Source organism: Eubalaena glacialis, chromosome X, assembly GCF_028564815.1.
Source record: "Eubalaena glacialis isolate mEubGla1 chromosome X, mEubGla1.1.hap2.+ XY, whole genome shotgun sequence".
Lineage (NCBI taxonomy): Eukaryota > Metazoa > Chordata > Mammalia > Artiodactyla > Balaenidae > Eubalaena > Eubalaena glacialis.
In genome coordinates, this window is record NC_083736.1 from 61,863,292 (window position 1) to 61,884,679 (window position 21,388).

A 21,388-nucleotide genomic window follows, 5' to 3' on the forward strand; every position below is an offset into this window, starting at 1 on the left:
TACAATTGATACATGCAATTTGGATGGATCTCACTGGAATTATGCTGAGTGAAAGAAGCTAGTATCAAAAGATTACATTCTGTCTCATGACATTTATGTAACATTCTCTAAATGACAGAATTACACTGATGAAAAACAGATCAGTTGTTCCCAGGGATTGAAGTAGGGGAAAGGGATAGCTTGAGGGAGGATTTTGGGGGTGATAAAAAATTCTGTTCTTCATCATGGTAGTAATTAAACAAATCTACACATGTGGTAAAAAAAAAAACTAGTATTACACACACACACACAAGAGGAAAACACTGGTGAAATTCAAATAAGGTCTGTGGTTAGTTAATAGTATTATACCAATGTCAATTCTTGGCCTTGATAATTGTATACTGGGGAGAAGTTGGGTGAAGGGTACATGAAATCTTCAGTACTATTTTTGCAACTTTATGTGTGTATAAAATTATTAAAAATAACAAGTTTTTAAAAGTTCTAGTTTTCCACAGTGGTTATACTATTTTAATTCCCACCAGCAGTATATAAGAGTTTCACTTCCTCTACATCATCACCAACACTTGGTATACTTGGTCTTTTTAATTTTAGACATTTTAATGAGTAAACTGTATCTACTAGTAGTTTTAATTTGCATTTTTCTGAGAGAGTGATGATGAGCATCCTTTCAAGTGTTTATTGGCATTTCATATATTTTTTCTTAATTGAGTATGTACCATATTATATAATTTTCAGGTGTACAATGTAGTGATTCACAATTTTTAAAGGTTATATTCCTTTTATAGTTATTATAAAATATTGGCTATATTTTCTGTGCTATACAACATATCATTGTAGGTTGTTTATTTTATACATAGTAGTTTTTACCTCTTAATCCTCTACCCCTATCTTGCCCATCACGTATTCCCTCTCCTCTCTGGTAACCACAAGTTTGTTCTCTATATCCGTGAGCCTGTTTCTTTTTAGTTATATTGACTAGTGGGTCTGTTTCTTTTTATTTATACTGACTAGTTTGTTTTATTTTTTAGATTCCACATATAAGTGATATCATACCGTATTTGTTTTTCTCTGTCTGACTTATTTCATTTACCACAGTGCCCTCCAAGTACATCCATGTTGTTACAAATGGCAAAATTACATTCTTTTTTATGGCTGAGTAGCATTCCGTTGTGTGTGTGTGTGTGTGTCTGTGTGTGTGTGTGTATACACAATGGAATATATATATATATATATATATATATATATATATATATATATATATATATATATATATATATATAAATCACAACTTTCTAATGGCTGAGTAGCATTCCATTGTGTGTGTGTGTATACACAATGGAATATATATATATTATATCTATATATATAATATATATATTATATCTATAGATATAATATATATTATATATATATATAATCACATCTTTTTTTATCCATTCTTCTGTTGATGGATAATTAGTTTGTTTCTATATCTTGGCAATTGTAAATAATGCTGCTATGAACATATGAACATTTATCTTTTCAAATGAGTCTTTTTGGTTTTTTTTTCAAATATGTACCCAGAAGTAGAATTGCAGGATCTTATCATAGTTCTATTTTAAAATTTTTGAGGAACCTCCATAATGTTTTCCACAGTGACTGTACAAATTTACATTTCCACAAGAGTGTACTAGGGTATCTTTTCTGAACGTCCTCACCAACATTTATTTGTTGTCTTTTTGACGATAGCCATTCTGACAGATGTGAGTTAATATCTCATTGTGGTTTTGATTTCCATTTCCCTGATGCTTAGTGAAGTTGAGCATCTTTTCACGTGCTTGTTGGCAATCTTTGTGTCCTTTATGGAAAAATAAATATTCAAGTCTTCTACCCATTTTTTTAAACATGTTGTTTGTTTTTTAGATATCGAGATGTAAGACTATTTATATATTTTATATATTAACCCCTCATCAGACATATGGTTTGCAAATATCTTCTCCCATTCAGTAGGTTGTTTTTTTGTTCTGTCAATGGTTTCCATTGCTGTGCAAAAGTTCTTAAGCTTAATTAGGTCCCATTTGTTTATTACTGGGTTTTTTTCCCCTTGCCTAAGGAGATAGATCCAAAAAAATATTGCTAAAACTTATGTCAAAGAGTGTACTACCTATGTTTTATTCTAAGAGTTTTATGGCTTCCAGACATATTTAGGTATCTAATCCATTTTGAGTTTATTTTTGTATACGGTATGAGAAAACATTCTAATTTCATTCTTTTATGTGTAGCTGCCCAGTTTCTTCAACACCACTTATTAAAGAGACTGCCTTTGCCTCATTGTATATTCTTGCCTCCTTTGTTGTAGATTAATTGACCATAAGTGCATGGGTTTATTTCTGGGCTCTCTATTCTGTTGCATTGATCTATGTGTATATTCTTGTTCCAGTACCATACTGTTTTAATTACTTAGCTTTGTAGTATAGTCTGAAGTCAGGGAGTGTAATACTTCCAACCTTCTTTTATCTAAAGATTACTTTGGCTATTCTGGATCTTTTGTGGTTCCATACAAATTAGAGGATTATTTGTTCTAGTTCTGTGAAAAATGTCATGGGTATTTTGATAGGGATTGCATTAAATGTGTAGATTACTTTGGGCACCATGTACATTTTAACAACATGGATCCTTCCAATTCATGAACACTGGATATCTTTCCATTTCTTTGTATCATTTTCCATTTCCTTCATCAATGTCTCATAGTTTTCAGAGTATTGGTCTTCCACCTCTTTGGTTAAGTTTATTCCTAGGTATTTTATTCTTTTTGATGCAATTTTACACGGGATTTTTTTTCTTGCTTTCTCTTTCCAATGGTTCATTATTAGTGTATAGAAAAGCAACAGATTTATATACATTAACCTTGTATCCTACAACTTTATTGAGTTCCTTTATTAGTTCCAAGAGTTTTTGGTGGAGACTTTAGGGTTTTCTACATGTAGTATCATGTCTTCTGCAAATAACAACAGTTTTAGTTTTCCCTTCCAATTTGGATGAATTTTATTTTTTTCTTGTCTCATTTCTGTGGCTAGGACTTCCAATACTCTGTTAAATAGGAATGACAAGAGTAAGCATCCTCTTCTTGTTCCTGATTTTGATGTTAGCTGTTGGTTTGTCATAATTGGCCTTTATTATGTTGAGATATGTTCCTTCTAGACCAACTTTGCTGAGAGTTTTTATCATGAATGGGTGTTGAATTTTGTCCAATCTTTTTTCTGCTTCTATTGAGATGATCATGTGGTTTTTATCCTTTCTTTTGTTAGTGTGGTGGATCACATTGATTGATTTGCATCCCTGGAATAAATCTCACTTGAACATATTGTATGATCCTTTTTATATACTGTTGAATTTGACTTGCTAAAATTTTTTTTGAGGAGTTTTGCATCTATATTCATCAGGGATACTGGCCAGTAATTTTCTCTTTTTTGTAGTGTCTTAGGTTTTGGTATCAGGATAATGGTGGTCTCATAGAATAAAATTGGGAATACTCCTTCCTTTTTAATTTTTTGGAATAGTTTGAGAAGGATAGGTATTAACTCTTTTTCATATGTTTGCTAGAATTCCCCTGTGAAGCTGTCCAGTCCTGGACTTTGGTTTTTTGGGACTTTTGTTGTTGTGTTTGTTTTTTGATTACTAATTCAATTTCAGTACTAGTATCAGTCTGTTCAGATTATCTATTTCTTCCTGTTCATCCTTAGAAGGTTATATGTTTCTAGGAGTTTATGCATTTCTTCTAGTTTGTCCAATTTGTTGATATATTACTGTTCATAATATTCTCTTATGCTTTTTGTATTTCTGTAGTATTGGTTGTAATTTCTCCTCTTTTATTTCATATTTGTTTATTTGGGTCATCTCTCTTTTTCTTAATGATCCTGGCTAAAGGCTTATCAATTTCATCTTTTAAAAAAACCAGTTCTTGGTTTCATTGATCTTTTCTATTCTTTTTTCTTTTGTCTCAGTTTTATTTATTTTCTCTCTGATCTTTATTATTTCCTTTCTTCTGCTGAATTTAGGCTTTTTTTGTTCTTTTTGTTCTAATTCCTTTACATGGTAGGTTAGAACGTTTGATATTTTTCTTATGTCTTGAGGTAGGCCTGTATCACTACAAACTTCCCTCTTACAACTGTCATTGCTATCTCCCATAGATTTTGGAAAGTTGTGTTTCTATTTTTATTTTTCTTGATGTGTTTCCTGATTTCCTGTTTGATTTCTTTGTTGACCCATTGGTTTTTAATAGCACATTGTTTATTCTCCACGTGTTTGTGTTTCTCCCATTTTTCTTCCCATTATTAATTTCTAGTTTCATATTGTTGTTTTTGGAAAAAGTGCTTGATATAATTTCTATCCTCTTAAATTTATTGAAACTTCTTTTTTGGCCTAGCATGTGATATATCCTGGAGAATCTTCCATGTGAACTTGAAAATGATGTGTATTCTGCTGCTTTTGGATTGAATGTCCTGTAGATATCCCTTGAGTCCAAGAGGTATAATGTGTCATTTAAGACCACAGTTTCCTTTCTGATTTTCTGTCTGGATAATCTGTTCATTGATGGAAGTGGGGTGTTAAAGTCCCCCGCTTTTATTTCATTATTGTCAATTTCTCCCTTTATGTCAGTTGATATTTCCGTTATATATGTAGGTGCTCCTATACTAGGTGCATGTATGTTTATGAACATTACATCCTTTTCTTATATTGATACCCTTATTATATAATGCCCCTCTTTGTCTTTAATAGACTTTGTTTTAAAGTATCCTTTGTCTGATATGAGTATTGCTACCCCAGCTTTCTTTTAGTTTCAATTTGCATGGAATATCTTTTTCCATTCCTTCACTTTAAGTCTGTGTGTCTTCAGAATGGGAGAAAATATTTGTGAATGAAGAAACCAGCAAGGGATTAATCTACAAAATATATGAACAGCTTATGCAGCTCAATATCAAAAACAACAAACAACCCAATCAAAAAATGGGCAGATCTAAATAAACATTTCTCCAAAGACATACAGATGGCCAAAAAGCAAATGAAAAGATGCTCAATATCACTAATTATTAGAGAAATGCAAATCAAAACTACAATGAGATATCACCTCACACCAGTCAGAATGGCCATCATCAAAAAATCTACAAACAATAAATGCTGGAGAGGCTGTGGAGGAAAGAGAACCCTCCTACACTGTGGGAATGTAAATTGGTACAGCCACTGTGGAGAACAGTATGGAAGTTCCTTTAAAAAATAAAAATAGAGCTACCATGTGATCCAGCAATCCAACTCCTGGACATATATCCAGAGAAAACCATAATTCGAAAAGATACATGCACCCTAATGTTCATTGCAGCACTATTTACAATAGCCAGGACATGGAAGCAACCTAAATGTCCATCGACAGAGGAATGGATAAAGAAGATGTGATACATATATTCAATGGAATATTACTTAGCTATAAAAAGAATGAAATAATGCCATGGTTGGACCTAGAGATTGTCATACTGAGTTATGTAAGTCAGACAGAGAAAGACAAATATCATAAGATATCGCTTATATGTGGAATCTAAAAAATGGTGCAAATGAACTTATTTGCAAAATAGAAATAGTGTCACAGATGTAGAAAACAAACTTATGGGTACCAGGGGGGGAAAGGGGGAGGAGGATAAATTTGGAGATTGTGATTGACATATACAAACTACTATATATAATATAGATAACTAATAAGGATCTACTGTATAGCACAGGGAATTCTACTCAATATTCTGTAATGACCTATATGGGAAAATAATCTAAAAAGAGTGGATATACATATATGTATAACTGATTAACTTTGCTGAACAGCAGAAACTAACGCAACATTGTAAATCAACTATACTCCAATAAAAATTAAAAAATTAAAAATGACAGAAATGGAACCCATTTAAAGTTTCTATTCATGAAATATACATATAGATGTGGATACATTTATTTTAATATTCTTCCTTTTATTATTTTTTATTATTTTTTGTAATCACGTATTTAAGATTTTTTTTACATCTTTATTGGAGTATAATTGCTTTACAATGTTGTGTTAGTTTCTGCTGTATAACAAAGTGAATCAGCTATATATATACATATATCCCCATATCCCCTCCCTCTTGAGCCTCCCTCCCACCCTCCCTATCCCACCCCTCTAGGTGGTCACAAGGCACAAAGCTGATCTCCCTGTGCTATGCAGCTGTTTCCCAACAGCTATCATTTCTATCTTCAAAATCACTTATGTGATCTTCTGTATTACTTAATCTATTATTCATTCCATGTGTGTTTTTCATGTCAGTTATTGTACTCTTTAGCTGTGACTGTTTCTTTTATATATACATATTTTTTTTGTTAAAATTCTCACTGTGTTCATCTATTCTTTTCCCCATTTCAGTTGGCATTCTTACTACTACTGCTTTGTACTCTCTATCAGGTAAATTATTTATCTCTGTTTCATTAGGGGTTTTTCAGTTTTTTTCCCTTGTTGTTTTTTTGAAACATATTCCTCTGTGTTCTCATTTTGTTTAACTTTTTGTATCTATATGAAATTAGGTGAAACAGTTATCTCTACCGGTCTTAAAGGTGTGTCCTTGTGTAGGGGCATCCCTATGCAGTCTGCTGGTGCCCAGTGGCATTTTTGGGAGAGCTGGATGAAGTGAGAACAGGCTGCATCTTCCCCTGGGGTGTTGTGGCAGCCACAACCTTTGTGGGAGGTAGGGATGGAGTTGGAGGGGTTAGAAACAGAGCTAGGTGTAATCCAGAGCTTCCTCTATGCTCAATGGCTGTCACTGTCCTATCTGGGGTAGGGGCAGGGCCTAAGGGTCTGGAGCAAGATCCCTGAGGGACTTGAGTTTCTCCAGCATGTGATGGCAGTCTCTCCCTCAGTTTGGGATGTGGCCAGGGTCTGAGGGCTTGGGACTGCACTTCTGTGCAGGTCTGACACTTTCCCCAGTGTGCATGCCTTGGTTAGAGGCTGGGTTGGGACTGGAGGCATTGGTGCCACACCACTGAGCTGGCCCCATCCCCTCCCAAGTGTACACTAAGACACTCTTGCAATGGTGGTCTCTGTCCTGGAGCTAGCCTCATTCCTTTCTGAGTTTGTGCACCAAAGAATGGTTGGTAATGGCTGCCTCCACCCTGGTCAGAGGCAGGGCTGGGATTTGTGCTGTCTCCATTTGCCCCAAGTGTGTGCACTTTTGTTGGCAACAACAGCCTCCACTTTAGTCAAGAGAGGCACCAGAGCAATTGGGTCTGAAGCATGAGCACAGTGCAGGCTGGAGAGTGCACTGGGGTGGTCCTGGCAAGCTGGCCAGAGCCCCAGGTAGTTTTCAATCTGCTGCCTCTCTTCTGTGACTAGGAGTAAGCAAGTCTGTGCAAGTGCACTTCAAGACAAGAGTTTTAGTTTTTTACAGCCCTCCAGTAAGCCTCACTGGTTTTCAAACCAGCTAAGGGGGCTCATCTTCACAATGTTGGACCCAAGGGCTGGGGTGCCTAATATGTGGCTTGGACCCCTCACTTGCCATGAAGGATCCCCAAGCCTGTGATATTCCCTTCCTCTTCTGTGTTTCCCACAAGAGGTTGGGTTTTGACCAGATTGCTTCTCCTCCCTTCCTACCAGACTCCGCGTGGATCTTTCTTTACAGTTTTGGTTGTATTATAGAAAAGCTGTTCTCCTAGTCCCCAGGCCAATTTCAGCTCTATATATAGTTGTAGTTTTGATGTGTTTGTGTGGGTAGTTGAACCCAGCGTCCTCCTACTCTGCCATTTTGATCTCTCCTTCTGGTTTCTTCATTTCTTATTATTAAGTTGTAAGAGCTCTTTATATATTTTGGATACAAGTCATTTGCTATTTTGAATATATTTTCCACGTGTGTGGCTTTCATTTTAACAGTGTCTTTCAAAGACAGGAGAATTTTTTTTTGATGAACTCCTAATTATCAGGTTTTTTTCTTCTACAGATCATACATTGGTGTTGTAACTAAGAAAATTTTGCCTACCCTAAAGTCACAAAGATTTTTTTCTATGTTTTCTTTTAAATGATTTGTAATTTTAGTTATTATATTTAAGTCTATGATCCACTTTCAGTTAAGTTTTGTATATAGTGTGAAGAGTTGAGGTTCATTTTCCCATACATATATCCAGTTGTTCCAGAACGCCAGAATCATTTGTTGGTAAGACTCTACTTTCCCAATTGAATTGCCTTAGCACCTTTGTAAAAAAAAAAAGAGAGAGAGAGAGAGAGAGAGACAGAGAGAGACAAAGAGAGAACGTATGTATTCTGGACTCTCTTCTATTACATTGATCTCTATATCCTTTCACCATTACCACACTGCCTTGATTATTTTAGCTTTAGATTAAGTTTTGAAATCAGATTATGTAAATTCTCCAACTTTGATTTTGTTTTTCCATTTTTGAAATTAATTATTCTAGGTTGTTTGCATTGCCATATAAATTTTAGAATCAGCTTGACAATTTCTTCAAAAACTGACTGAAATTCTTATTCAAATTATGTTGAATCTATAAAACAATTTGGCAAGAATTAACATATTAATAATACTGAGGCTTTCAATTCATAAAATAGTACATCTCCACATTTCTTTAGTCCTTCATTTATTACTATCAGCAACACTGCATATTTTTAGTAAGAGTTCATGAACCTCCTCTGTTCAATTAAGTCCTAAGTGTATTGCGGTTTTGGTGCTATTTTAAATTTTATCTTTTTAAAATAATTCATTTTCAAATTGTTTAACACAGTTATATGAAAATGTGATTGATTTTTGCATATTAGCCTTTTTTCCTGTGACAGGGCTAAATCTTATGAGTTGTACTAGGCTTTTCTAAATGTAGATTATTTAGGATTTTCTATGTAAGCACTATGTCATGTGCAAACAGAGAAAGATTTACTTCTTCCTTTTTAAAGTTTATGCCTTTTTTCCACTGCACTATTATGATGAGTAGGACCTCCAGTACAATCTTGAAGAGAAGTGGTGAGAGTGGAAATTCTTTTTTTTTCTGATATCAAGAGAGAAGTCCTCAGTATTTCATCATTATGAATAATCTAAGCTGTAGTTTCACTAATAGTTCCCTCAGATTGGAGAAGTTACATCTATTCCTATTTTTCTGAGGGACTTTAATCATGAATGGGTCTTGAATTTTATCAAATGCTATTTCTCTATCTATGAAAATGATTTTTATGTTTTTTCTCATTATTCTATCAATATAGTGAATTACATTGAATTTTAAAATGCAAAGTCAACCTTGTATTCCCAAGCCTGTGATATTCCCTTCCTCTTCTGTGTTTCCCACAAGAGGTTGGGTTTTGACCAGATTGCTTCTCCTCCCTTCCTATCAGACTCCACGTGGATCTTTCTTTACAGTTTTGGTTGTATTATAGAAAAGCTGTTCTCCTAGTTCCCAGGTCAATTTCAGCTGTATTCCAGGGATAAACCCCACTTCGTCAAGGTGTATTGCCATTGTGCATACTGTTGGACTTGATTTGCTAATTTTTTGTTAAGGATGTTTGGATCTATGTTCACGAGTTTTATTGATCTGTAATTTCCCTTTTCCCCTCCTTTCCACCTTTCCTCCCACCATCCCCTTCTTTCCTCCCCCTCCCCTCTCCTCCTCTTTTTTTCTTTTTCTAAGGTCTTTATCACCTTTCTTATTGGGGTTATAGTGGGCTCATAAAATGAGTTGGGAAATCTTTCCTCATCTTCTATTGTCTGAAAACTTTTCTGTAATAAATTGGTATTATTTATTCCTTAAATGCTTGATAGAATTCAACAGTGAAAATATATGAATGAGTTTTTAATGATAAATCCGCTTTTTTTAAAAACATCTTTATTGGAGTATAATTGCTTTAAATTGTGTGTTAGTTGCTGCTGTATAACAAAGTGAATCAGCTATACGTATACATATGTCTCCATATCCCCTCTCTCTTGTGTCTCCCTCCTACCCTCCCTATCCCACACCTCTATGTGGTCACACAACACTGAGCTGATCTCCCTGTGCTATGCGGCTGCTTCCCACTAGCTATCTATTTTACATTTGGTAGTGTATACATGTCAATGCCACTCTCTCACGTCGTCTCAGCTTACCCTTCTCCCTCCCCGTGTCCTCAAGTCCATTCTCTACGTCTGCATCTTTATTCCTGTCCTGCCCCTAGGTTCTTCAGAACCCCTTGTTTATTTTTCTTTAGATACCATATATATGTGTAAGGATACAGTATTTGTTTTTCTCTTTATGACTTACCTCACTCTGTATGACAGATTCTAGGTCCATCCAACTCACTACAAATAACTCAGTTTTGTTTCTTTTTATGGCTGAGTAATATTCCACTGTATATACGTGGCACATCTTCTTTATCCATTCATCTGTCGATGGACATTTAGGTTGCTTCCATGTCCTGGCTATTGTATATAAAGCTGCAATGAACAATGTGGTACATGACTCTTTTTGAATTATGGTATTCTCAGGGTATATGCCCAGTAGTGGGATTGCTGGGTCATATGGTAGTTCTATTTTTAGTTTTTTAAGGAGCCTCCATACTGTTCTCCATAGTGGCTGTATCAATTTACATTCCCACCAACAGTGCAAGAGGGTTCCCTTTTATCCACACCCTCTCCAGCATTAACTGTAGATTTTTTGATGATGCCATTCTGACCAGGGTGAGGTGATACCTCATTGTAGTTTTGATTTCTATTTCTCTAACGATTAGTGATGTTGAGCATCCTTTCATGTGTTTGTCAGCAATCTGTATATCTTCTTGGAAGAAATGTCTATTTAGGTCTTCTGCCCATTTTTGTATTGGGCTGTTGGTTTTTTTGATATTGCGCTGCATAAGCTGCTTGTATATTTTCGAGATTAATCCTTTGTCAATTGCTTCATTTGCAAATATTTTCTCCCATTCTGAGTGTTGTCTTTTGGTCTTGTTTATGGTTTCCTTTGCTGTGCAAGAGCTGTTAAGTTTCTTTAGGTCCCATTTCTTATTTTTGTTTTTATTTCCACTTCTCTAGGAGGTGGGTCAAAAAGGATCTTGCTGGGCTTCCCTGGTGGCGCAGTGGTTAAGAATCTGCCTGCCAATGCAGGGGACACGGGTTCAAGCCCTGGTCTGGGAAGATCCCACATGCCACGGAGCGACTAAGCCCGTGAGCCACAACCACTGAGCCTGCGCGTCTGGAGCCTGTGCTCCGCAACAAGAGAGGCCGCGATAGTGAGAGGCCCGCGCACCGCGATGAAGAGTGGCCCCCGCTTGCCGCAACTAGAGAAAGCCCTCGCACAGAAACGAAGACCCAACACAGCCAAAAAATAAATATAAATAAATAAATAAATTTATAAAAAAAAAAAAAAAAAAAAAGGATCTTGCTGTGATTTATGTCATAGAGTATTCTGCCTATCTTTTTTCCCTAAGAGTTTTATAGTGTCTGGCCTTACATTTGGGTCTTTATTCATTTTGAGTTTATTTTTGTGTATGGTGTTAGGGAGTGTTCTAATTTCATTCTTATACATGCACCTGTCCAGTTTTCCCAGCACCACTTATTGAAGAGGCTGTCTTTTCTCCACTGTATATTCTTACCTCCTTTGTAAAAGATAAGGTGACCATATATGCATGGGTTGATCTCTGGGCTTTCTATCCTGTTCCATTGATCTATATTTCTGTTTTTATGCCAGTACCATACTGTCTTGTATACTGTAGCTTTGTAGTATACTCTGACCACAGTTATCTATGCTGTGTGGCTGACAGATTCTTGGTGCTCTGGCCGGGTGTCAGTCCTGAGCCTCTGATGTGGGAGAGCCTAGTTCAGGACATTGGACCACCGGAGTCTTCATGGTGCCACGTAATATCAATCAGAGAGAGCTCTCCCAGAGATCTCTGTCCCAACATTAAGACCCAGCGCATGCAACGACCAGCAAGATCTAGTGCTGGACACCCCATGCCAAACAAATAGCAAGACAGGAACACAACCCCATCCATTAGCAGAGAGGCTACCTAAAATCATAGTAAGTTCACAGGCACCTCAAAACACAACACTGGACACGGTCCTGCCCACCAGAAAGAGAAGATGCAGCCTCATCCACCAGAAAACAGGCACCAATCCCCTCCACCAGGAAGCCTACACAACCCACTGAACCAACCTTACCTACTGGGGGCAGACACCAAAAACAATGGGAACTACAAACCTGCAGCCAGCAAAAAGGAGACCCCAAACACAGTAAGTTAAACAAAATGGGAAGACAGAGAAATATGCAACAGATGAAGGAGCAAGGTAAAAACCCACCAGAACAAACAAATGAAGAGGACATTGGCAGTCTACCTGAAAAAGAATTCAGAGTAATAATAGTAAAGACGATCCAAAATCGTGGTAATAGAATGGAAAAAATATAAGAAACGTTTAACAAGTACCTAGAAGGACTAAACAGCAAACAAACAATGATGAACAACACAATAAATGAAATTAAAAATTCGCTAGAAGGAATCAATAGCAGAATAAATTAGGCAGAAGAACGGATAAGTGACCTGGAAAATAATATAGTGGAAATAACTGCTGCAGAACAGAATAAAGATAAAAGAATGAAAAGAATTGAGGACAGCCTCAGAGACATCTGGGACAACATTAAGCATACCAACATTTGAATTATAGGGGTTCCAGAAGAAGAAGAGAAAACGAAAGTGACTGAGAAAATATTTGAAGAGATTATAGTTGAAAACTTCCCTAATATGGGAAAGGAAATAGTCAATCAAGTCCTGGAAGTGCAGAGAGTCCCATACAGGATAAATCCAAGGAGAAACAGGCCAAGACACATATTAATCAAACTATCAAAAAATAAATATAAAGAAAAAAATATTAAAAGCAGCAAGGGAAAAGCAACAAATAGCATACGAGGGAATCCCCATAAGGTTAACGGCTGGATTTTCAGCAGAAACTCTGAAGGGAGTGGCAGGAGATATTTAAAGTGATGAAAGCAAAAAACCTACAACCAAGATTACTCTACTCAGCAACGATCTCATTCAGATTCAACAGAGAAATTAAAACCTTTACAGACAAGCAAAAGCTAAGAGAATTCAGCACCACCAAACCAGCTTTACAACAAATGCTGAAGGAACTTCTCTAGGCAGGAAACACAAGAGAAGGAAAAGACCTACAATAACAAACCCAAAACAATTAAGAAAATGGTAATAGAAATATACATATTGAAAACTACCTTACATGTAAATGGATTAAATGCTGCAACCAAAAGACATAGACTGGCTGAATGCATCCAAAACAAGATCCATATATATTCTGTCTACAAGAGACCCACTTCAGACCTAGGGACACATACAGACTGAGAGTGAGGGGATGGAAAAGATATTCCATGCAAATGGAAAGCAAAAGAAAGTTGGAGTAGCAATACTCATATCAGTCAATATAGACTTTAAAATAAAGACTGTTACAAAAGAAAAGGAAGGACACTACATAATGATCAAGGGGTCAATCCACGAAGAAGATATAACAGTTGTAAATATTGATGCACCCAGCAAAGGAGCACTTCAATACATATGCCAAATGCTAACAGCCATGAAAGGGGAAATCAACAGTAACACAACAATAGTAAGGGACTTTAACACCCCACTTTCACCAACGGACAGATCATCCAAAATGAAAATAAATATGGAACACAAGCTTTAAATGATACATTAAACAAGGTGGAGTGAATTTATATTTATAGGACATTCCATCCAAAAACGACAGAATACACTTTCGTCTCACGTGCTCATGGAACACTCTCCAGGATAGATCATATTTTGGGCCACAAATCAAGCCTTGGTAAATTTAAGAAAATTGAAATCATATCAAGTATCTTTTCTGACCACAACGCTATGAGACTATATATCCATTACAGGAAAATACCTGTAAAAAATACAAACACATGGATGCTAAACAATACACTACTAAATAACCAAGAGATCAGGGAAGAAATCAAAGAGGAAATCAAAAAATACCTAGAAACAAATGACAATGAAAACACGACGACCCAACACCTATGGGGTGCAGCAAAAGCAGTTCTAAAAGGTAAGTTTATAGCAATACAATTCTACTTCAAGAAACAAGAAACATCTCAAATAAACATCCTCACCTTACACCTAAAGCAATTAGAGAAAGAAGAACAAAAAAACCCCAAAGTTAGCAGAAGGAAAGAAATCATAAAGATCAGATCAAAAATAAATGAAAAAGAAATGAAGGAAACAATAACAAAAATCAATAAAACTAAAAGTTGGCTCTTTGAGAAGATAAACAAAATTGATAAACCATTAGCCAGACTCATCAAGAAAAAAAGGGAGAAGACTCAAATCAACAGAATTAGAAATGAAAAAGGAGAAGTAACAACTGACACTGCAGAAATACAAAGGATCATGAGAGATTACCACTAGAAACTCTATGCCAATAAAATGGACAACCTGGAAGAAATGGACAAATTCTTAGAAAAGCACAACCTTCCGAGACTGAACCAGGAAGAAATAGAAAATATGAACAGACCAATCACAAGCACTGAAATTGAAACTGTAATTAAAAATCTTCCAACAGACAAAAGCCCAGGACCACATGTCTTCACAGGCAAATTCTACCAAACATTTAGAGAAGAGCTAACACCTATCCTTCTCAAACTCTTCCAAAATATAGCAGAGGGAGGAACACTCCCAAACTCATTCTATGAGGCCACTGTCACCCTGGTACCAAAACCAGACAAAGATGCCACTAAAAAAAAAAAAACTACAAGCCAATATCACTGATGAACATAGATTCAAAAATCCTCAACAAAATGCTAGTGAACAGAATCCAACAGCACATTAAAAGGATCATACACCATGATCAAGTGGGTTTATCCCAGGAATGCAAAGATTCTTCAAGATATGCAAATCAATCTATGTGATACACCATGTTAACAAATTGAAAGAGAAAATCCATATGATCATCTCAATAGATGCAGAAAAACTTTTGACAAAATTCAACACCCATATATGATAAAAACCCTCCAGAAAGTAAGCATAGAGGGAACTTACCTCAACATAATAAAGGCCATATATGACAAACCCACAGCCAACATCGTTCTCAATGGTGAAAAACTGAAACCATTTCCTGTAAGATCAAGAACAAGACAAGTTTGCCCACTCTCACCACTATTATTCAACATAGTTTTGGAAGTTTTAGCCTCAGCAATCAGAGAAGAAAAAAAATAATCCAAATCGGAAAAGAAGAAGTAAGACTGTCACTGTTTGCAGATGACATGAAACTATACATAGAGAATCCTAAAGATGCCACCAGAAAACTACTAGAGCTAATCAATGAATTTGGTAAAGTGACAGGATACAAAATTAATGCTCAGAAATCTCTTCCATTCCTATACACTAATGATAAAATATCTGAAATATAAATTAAGGAAACACTCCCTTTTACCATTGCAACAAAAAGAATAATATACCTAGGAATAAACCTACCTAGGGAGACAAAATACCCGTATTCAGAAAACTATCAGACACTGATGAAAGAAATTAAAGATGATACAAACAGATGGAGAGATATACTACGTTCTTGGATTGGAAGAATCAACATTGCGAAAATGACTATACTACCCAGAGCGATCTACAGATTCAATGCAATCCCTATGAAATTACTCATGGCATTTTCACAGAACTAGAACAAAAAATTTCACAATTTGTATGGGAACACAGAAGACCCTGAATAGCCAAAGCAATCTTGAGGATGAAAAACGGAGCTGGAGGAAATAGGCTCCCTGTATTCAGACTATACTACAAAGCAAATCCACTTTCTTTAATAGACATAAAGTTATTCAGATTTTGTGTTTAATATATCAATTTTGGTGAGTTTTTTTAAAATATATTTCTTCATTTCCTCTAAATTGCTGAGTTTTTTGAATAAAGTTGCCCATAATATTATTTTATACTAGTGTTTGTAAGAAATGTATTAGTAATCCTGCTTTCATTGCTGATATTCATTTTTCGTGTTTAGTCTAGCTAGGGTATTATCAATTTGTTGAATTTTTTGAAGGAACTAACTAGTGGCCTTCTTAATTTGTTCTATCATTTGCCTTAATTGTATTTTATTTATTTCTGTCTTTATTTTTATTATTTCATTTCTTTCTCTTAGTTTAGGTTTGCTTTGTTTCTCTCTTTCTAGATTCTCAATGTGAAGATTTAGTTCATTAATTTCAGGCATTCCTTATTTTCCAATTTAAGCATATAAAGTTATAAATTGCCATATAAGCACTGCTTTTAGCTGCATCCCACACATTTTGATATGCAGTATTTTCATTGTTCTATTCAAACTATATTCTAATTTTCTTCGTGATTTCTTTTTTATTTAGAACTATGTTGATTAATTTCTAACTATGTATTGTTTTTCTAGCTATCTTATAACATTTGTAGTTTAACACTATTATGGTCAGAGAACATTCTCTAAATGATTTCAATCTCTTTCAATTTATAGAGACTGTTTTATGAACCAGTAGTATATGGTCTCTCTTGGTGAATGCACAATGAGCACTTGAAAAGAATATGTAGTCAGAAGATTTTGCATAGTCTATTATATAAATATAAGTGTCAAGGTGTTTGATAGTGTTGTTCAGATCCTCTATGTCTTTACTGATTTTTTGTTTCTTTTTACCATAAATTTCTGAGAAAAGGGTGTTAAAACCTCTTACTACAATGGTTTGATTGCCTATTTGTCCAATTGACTCTGTCAGTTTTTCCTTTATGTACTTTGAGGCTTTCTTATTAATCATATTCATGTTTATGACAGTTACTTATTCCTGATGAATAGACCCTTTTATCTTTTTAAAATAGCTATCTTTTAGGGTAATATTTTTTATTCTGAAGTCTATTTTATCGATATTAATATAGCAATATCAGCCTTCATATGCTTATTATTTGCCTGGTATAACCATTTGCATCCATTTACTTTCAACATTTCTGTGTCTTTACATTTATAGTGTGCCTCTTGTAGTTTGGTTTGCTTTTTTTAATGCATTTTGATAATCGTTACCTTTCAGTTGGAGCACTTAGCCTATCAACATTTAATGCAATTATTGAAATTGTTGGGTTTAAGTGTATTATTTTATTCTTATTTTTTCCTATTTGTCTCTTCTAGTTTATGTCCTATTTCCTTTTCCTTTTTTTTTGGATTTATGAATTTTTTCAATGTAAATATCTTTTAGAGAGTCATTTTATTGTATCTATTGGTTTTTTAGCTATTCTTATTTGCATTTTTTAAGTGGTTGCCCTAAGGACTGTGATATGCATAACTAACTTTTCACCATGTATTTGGAGTTAATATTTTTCCACCTCACAGAAAATATAAAACTTGCAACCATATACATACATCACCACAGCAATCCTCAATCTTTTATACCATATTTAATACATATAAATATGTATATTAATCTACATAAGTTGTACACTTCAGACAGTGTTACACATACATATACAGTAAGGTGTGTTTTAAAGAAATTAAGATATTTTTAAAAATTAAGAGAAAAAATAGTTTTTGATATTCACCTATTTATACCTGTGATGTTTTTCATTTAGTCTGGAAGATCTGGGTTTCCCTCCAGCATGATTTTTCTACAGCCTAAAGAATCCTATATAGCTTTTATGTAGTCTAGCAATTAATTATTTCAGAATTCCTTTATCTGAGAATATCTTTATTTTACCTCCATTCTTGAAGGTTATTTTTACTGGATATAGAACTCTAAACTGACAGCTTTTCTTTCAGCACTTTAATGATACTGCTCCACTCTCTTCTGGCCTTCATGAATTCTGATGGAAGTATATCACGATTTGAATTGTTCCCCCATATATAAGGTGTCATTTTGCACTGGTTACTTTCAAGATTTCTTTTTATCTTTCATTTGTAGAAGTTTGACTCGTATGTGTTTAAGCATGGTTTCTTCATATTTATCTTCTTTGTGGTCTGGTGTGGTGAATGAATCTGTAACTTGATTTCCTTTGCCAAATTTTGTAAGTTCTCAGCCATTTTCTCTTCAAATAACTTTTTCTGTCCCATTTTCTCTTTCTTCTCTTTCTAGTACTCTCATTCCCATCTGTTAAAATTTTGTACTGTTCCACAGGTCACTGAGAATCTCTTCATTTTTTAAATTTGTTTATTTTTTTTTTCTTATTTTTCAGATTGGACCATTCCTATTGATATGTCTGCAAGTTCACTCAGTTCTTCTTATATCATCTCCATTTGCTATTGACTCCATAGTAACTCTTATTTCAAAATTTGTGTTTTTCCATTGAAATTATCATTTAGTTTTATCTTACATTTCTAATCTCTGCTAATACCACCTACATTTTCATTCATTGTATTTTCTTTTAACTCACCAAACACAGTTTTAACAGCTGTTCTGAAGTCCTTGTCTGACAATTCTAACACACAGGTGATCTTGGAATTGCCACCTTTATTTCTGAGAGTGGCTCATACTTTTCTGGCTCTTTATATGTAGAATAATATTGGCTTGTTTCCTGGACATGGTAAATGTTATATTGTAGAGCTCTGGATTCTCTTATATGCCTCTTAATAGTGTTGAATATTTTAGCCACCAATTAACTTGGCTAGACTCAAATTATTACTAATAGTTATCAGAAGATTACTCAAATTTGGTTAGAGTCAAATTTCAAGCTGTCACGCCTGCTGTGGGAGGCAGCTAAGATCTCAGTTAAGACCGGTTTCAAACTGCATGGTTCAGCCAGTGACTTGGCAGAGTTTTTACACAGAATGTGGATTCTTCTCTGGATTTTTCTTTTTGGGTTCCCCCTCAGTCTTTGGAAGCCCTATACCCTGAGCTCCTTCCCCTAGTCTTTCTAGCCAGAAAGACAGCAGTCCTTCATAAGAATTTTCTCTATCCTGTACTGTGCCACAATTTTGGCTTCCCTCAGTTCAAAGTAATAAAAATGGGAAACCTACCCCATTTGATCACTTCCTCCAAGTTTAGATTCCCCTACAGAATATAATTGCTTTTGTTTGTTCCCCAGAGACTTTGGGTACTTGTTTTATTGCATTTGGCCCAGAGTTTATTGTTGTCACTTCAGGAAGGTTGATTTATTAGGAACGTATTCCTCCACACAGGAAGAAGTACTGTGTAAATTTAAAATAAACATTTATGGTTATAAACAAATGCTATGCCCAAGGTAATATAGTTACAACATGGTATAGTCTACCCTCAAAACCAATTCTTATTTTCCACTGTACAACAGTTTTCAAACAATACCCACAAAGAGTACACACCATTGATACTAAAATGAGTTTCCAAGTGAATTTTCATGATGCTTCTAGTTTGATATAATTTCTCAGACGCCCTCTCAGATGCTTCTGAGACATGCCTACCATTGAGCACAGTATGGTGGTCAAGCCATGGTTGAACTGACCCTAAGGTATGGGGTAGGCCAAAAGGTTCATTCGTTTTTTTCTGTAAGATGGTTCTAGTAGCACTTAGTTGTCTTTAACATCATTCAAAACAATTTTGTTAGATTGTATGTGACAGCTGTCATATCAGTGTGCATTTAAAAAGACTTATCAAAGTTGGTGAATTTTTGTGTAGCCATTTTAATATTGAAGATGGAAGAAAAAACAATATTTTTGGCACATTATGCTTTATTATTTCAAGAAAGGTAAAAACACAACTGAAACACACAAAAAGATTTGTGCAGTGTATGGAGAGGGTGCTGTGACTGATCGAACATGTCAAAAGTGGTTTGTGAAGTTTCGTGCTGGAGATTTCTCATTGGACAATGTTCCATGGTCGAGAAGACCAGTTGAAGTTGATAGCGATCAAATCGAAACAATAATTGAGAACAATCAACGTTATACCACATGGGAGATAGCCAACATCCTCAAAATATCCAAATCAAGCACTGAAAATCATTTGCACCAGCTTGGTTATGTGAATCGCTTTGTTGTTTGGGTTCCACATAAGTTAAGCGAAAAAAACCTCTTCTTGACCATATTTCCTCATGCGATTTTAAATTTGTTTTAAAACAAATTGTGACAGGCGATGAAAAGTGGATACTCTAGAACAATGTGGAATGGAAGAGATCATGGGGCAAGCGAAAAGAACCACCACCAACCACACCAAAGCCCGATCTTCATCCAAAGAAAGTGATGTTGTGTGTATGGTGGGATTGGAAGGGAGTCCTCTATTATGAGCTCCTTCTGGAAAACCAAACGATTAATTCCAACAAGTACTGCTCCCAATTTGACCATCTGAAAATGGCACTTGATGAAAAGCATCCAGAATTAGTCAACAGAAAACGCATAGTCTTCCATCAGGATAACACAAGACTGCGTCTTTCTTTGATGACCAGGCAAAAACTGTTACAGCTTGGCTGGGAAGTTCTGATTCATCTGCCATATTTACCAGACATTACACCTTCAGATTTCCATTTATTTCGGTCTTTACAAAATTCTCTTAATGGAAAAAATTTCAATTCCCTGGAAAATTATGAAGTTACCTGAAAAATGGCAGAAGGTAGTGGAACAAAAGGGTGAATACATTGTTCAATAAAGTTCTTGGTGAAAATGAAAAATGTGTCTTTTATTTTTACTTAAAAACTGAAGGCACTTTTTGGCCCACCCAATAGTTTACCTTTGGATAGCCCATTCCATCTTGAGAGATCCCATTTAAGACTTACTTACAGATTCATAAACACCATTGCAACAGCTTTCCTGGGGATGAATTGGACCCCGAGGAATTGATTTATGTTCACCGAGCCACCAGAGACTAATTTATAAGCCAGAGTCTATTTATTAATTTTCAATGAGCAATATCTCACTCCTGAGCAAGATGAGAACTTATGTCAGCTTATTCTCCTCTCAGTAGGGAAACACACTTGGGAAAGTAAATCAAGATCAAACTCCCAGAGTAAATGCAGTCAGAGCATAGAGCGTGAATATTTTGAAGGAGAATATCAAATCCTGATAGCTGTGAGCTTCTGCCCTCCCCCAGCCACTTCTAGCTGAAGTCATGAATTCCTTCTGCCTGCCTCACCTAATTCTGGAACTGGGGAGGAAAATTCAATAAGCAGGTTGGGGGGTGGGATTAGTCTTCCTTCCTGCTTTGGTTTCGACAGTTTTTAATCCAGTTACTTATTGAATCTAGACTCTGCTCTGAATGACCCCCATTCTGTCTAGTCATGCCCTCCAGGGCTACTACCAACTGTTTTTTACCCACTCTTGTCAGATAGAGCCTTGATAATATGACTTGTCTGCAATCCGGGCTCTCACTGTTGTCAACAAACCCCTCACTTAGTGAGCCTACACAAATTATGCTACAGATCTATTGACATCTTTTCCACTGCTATAGTCAT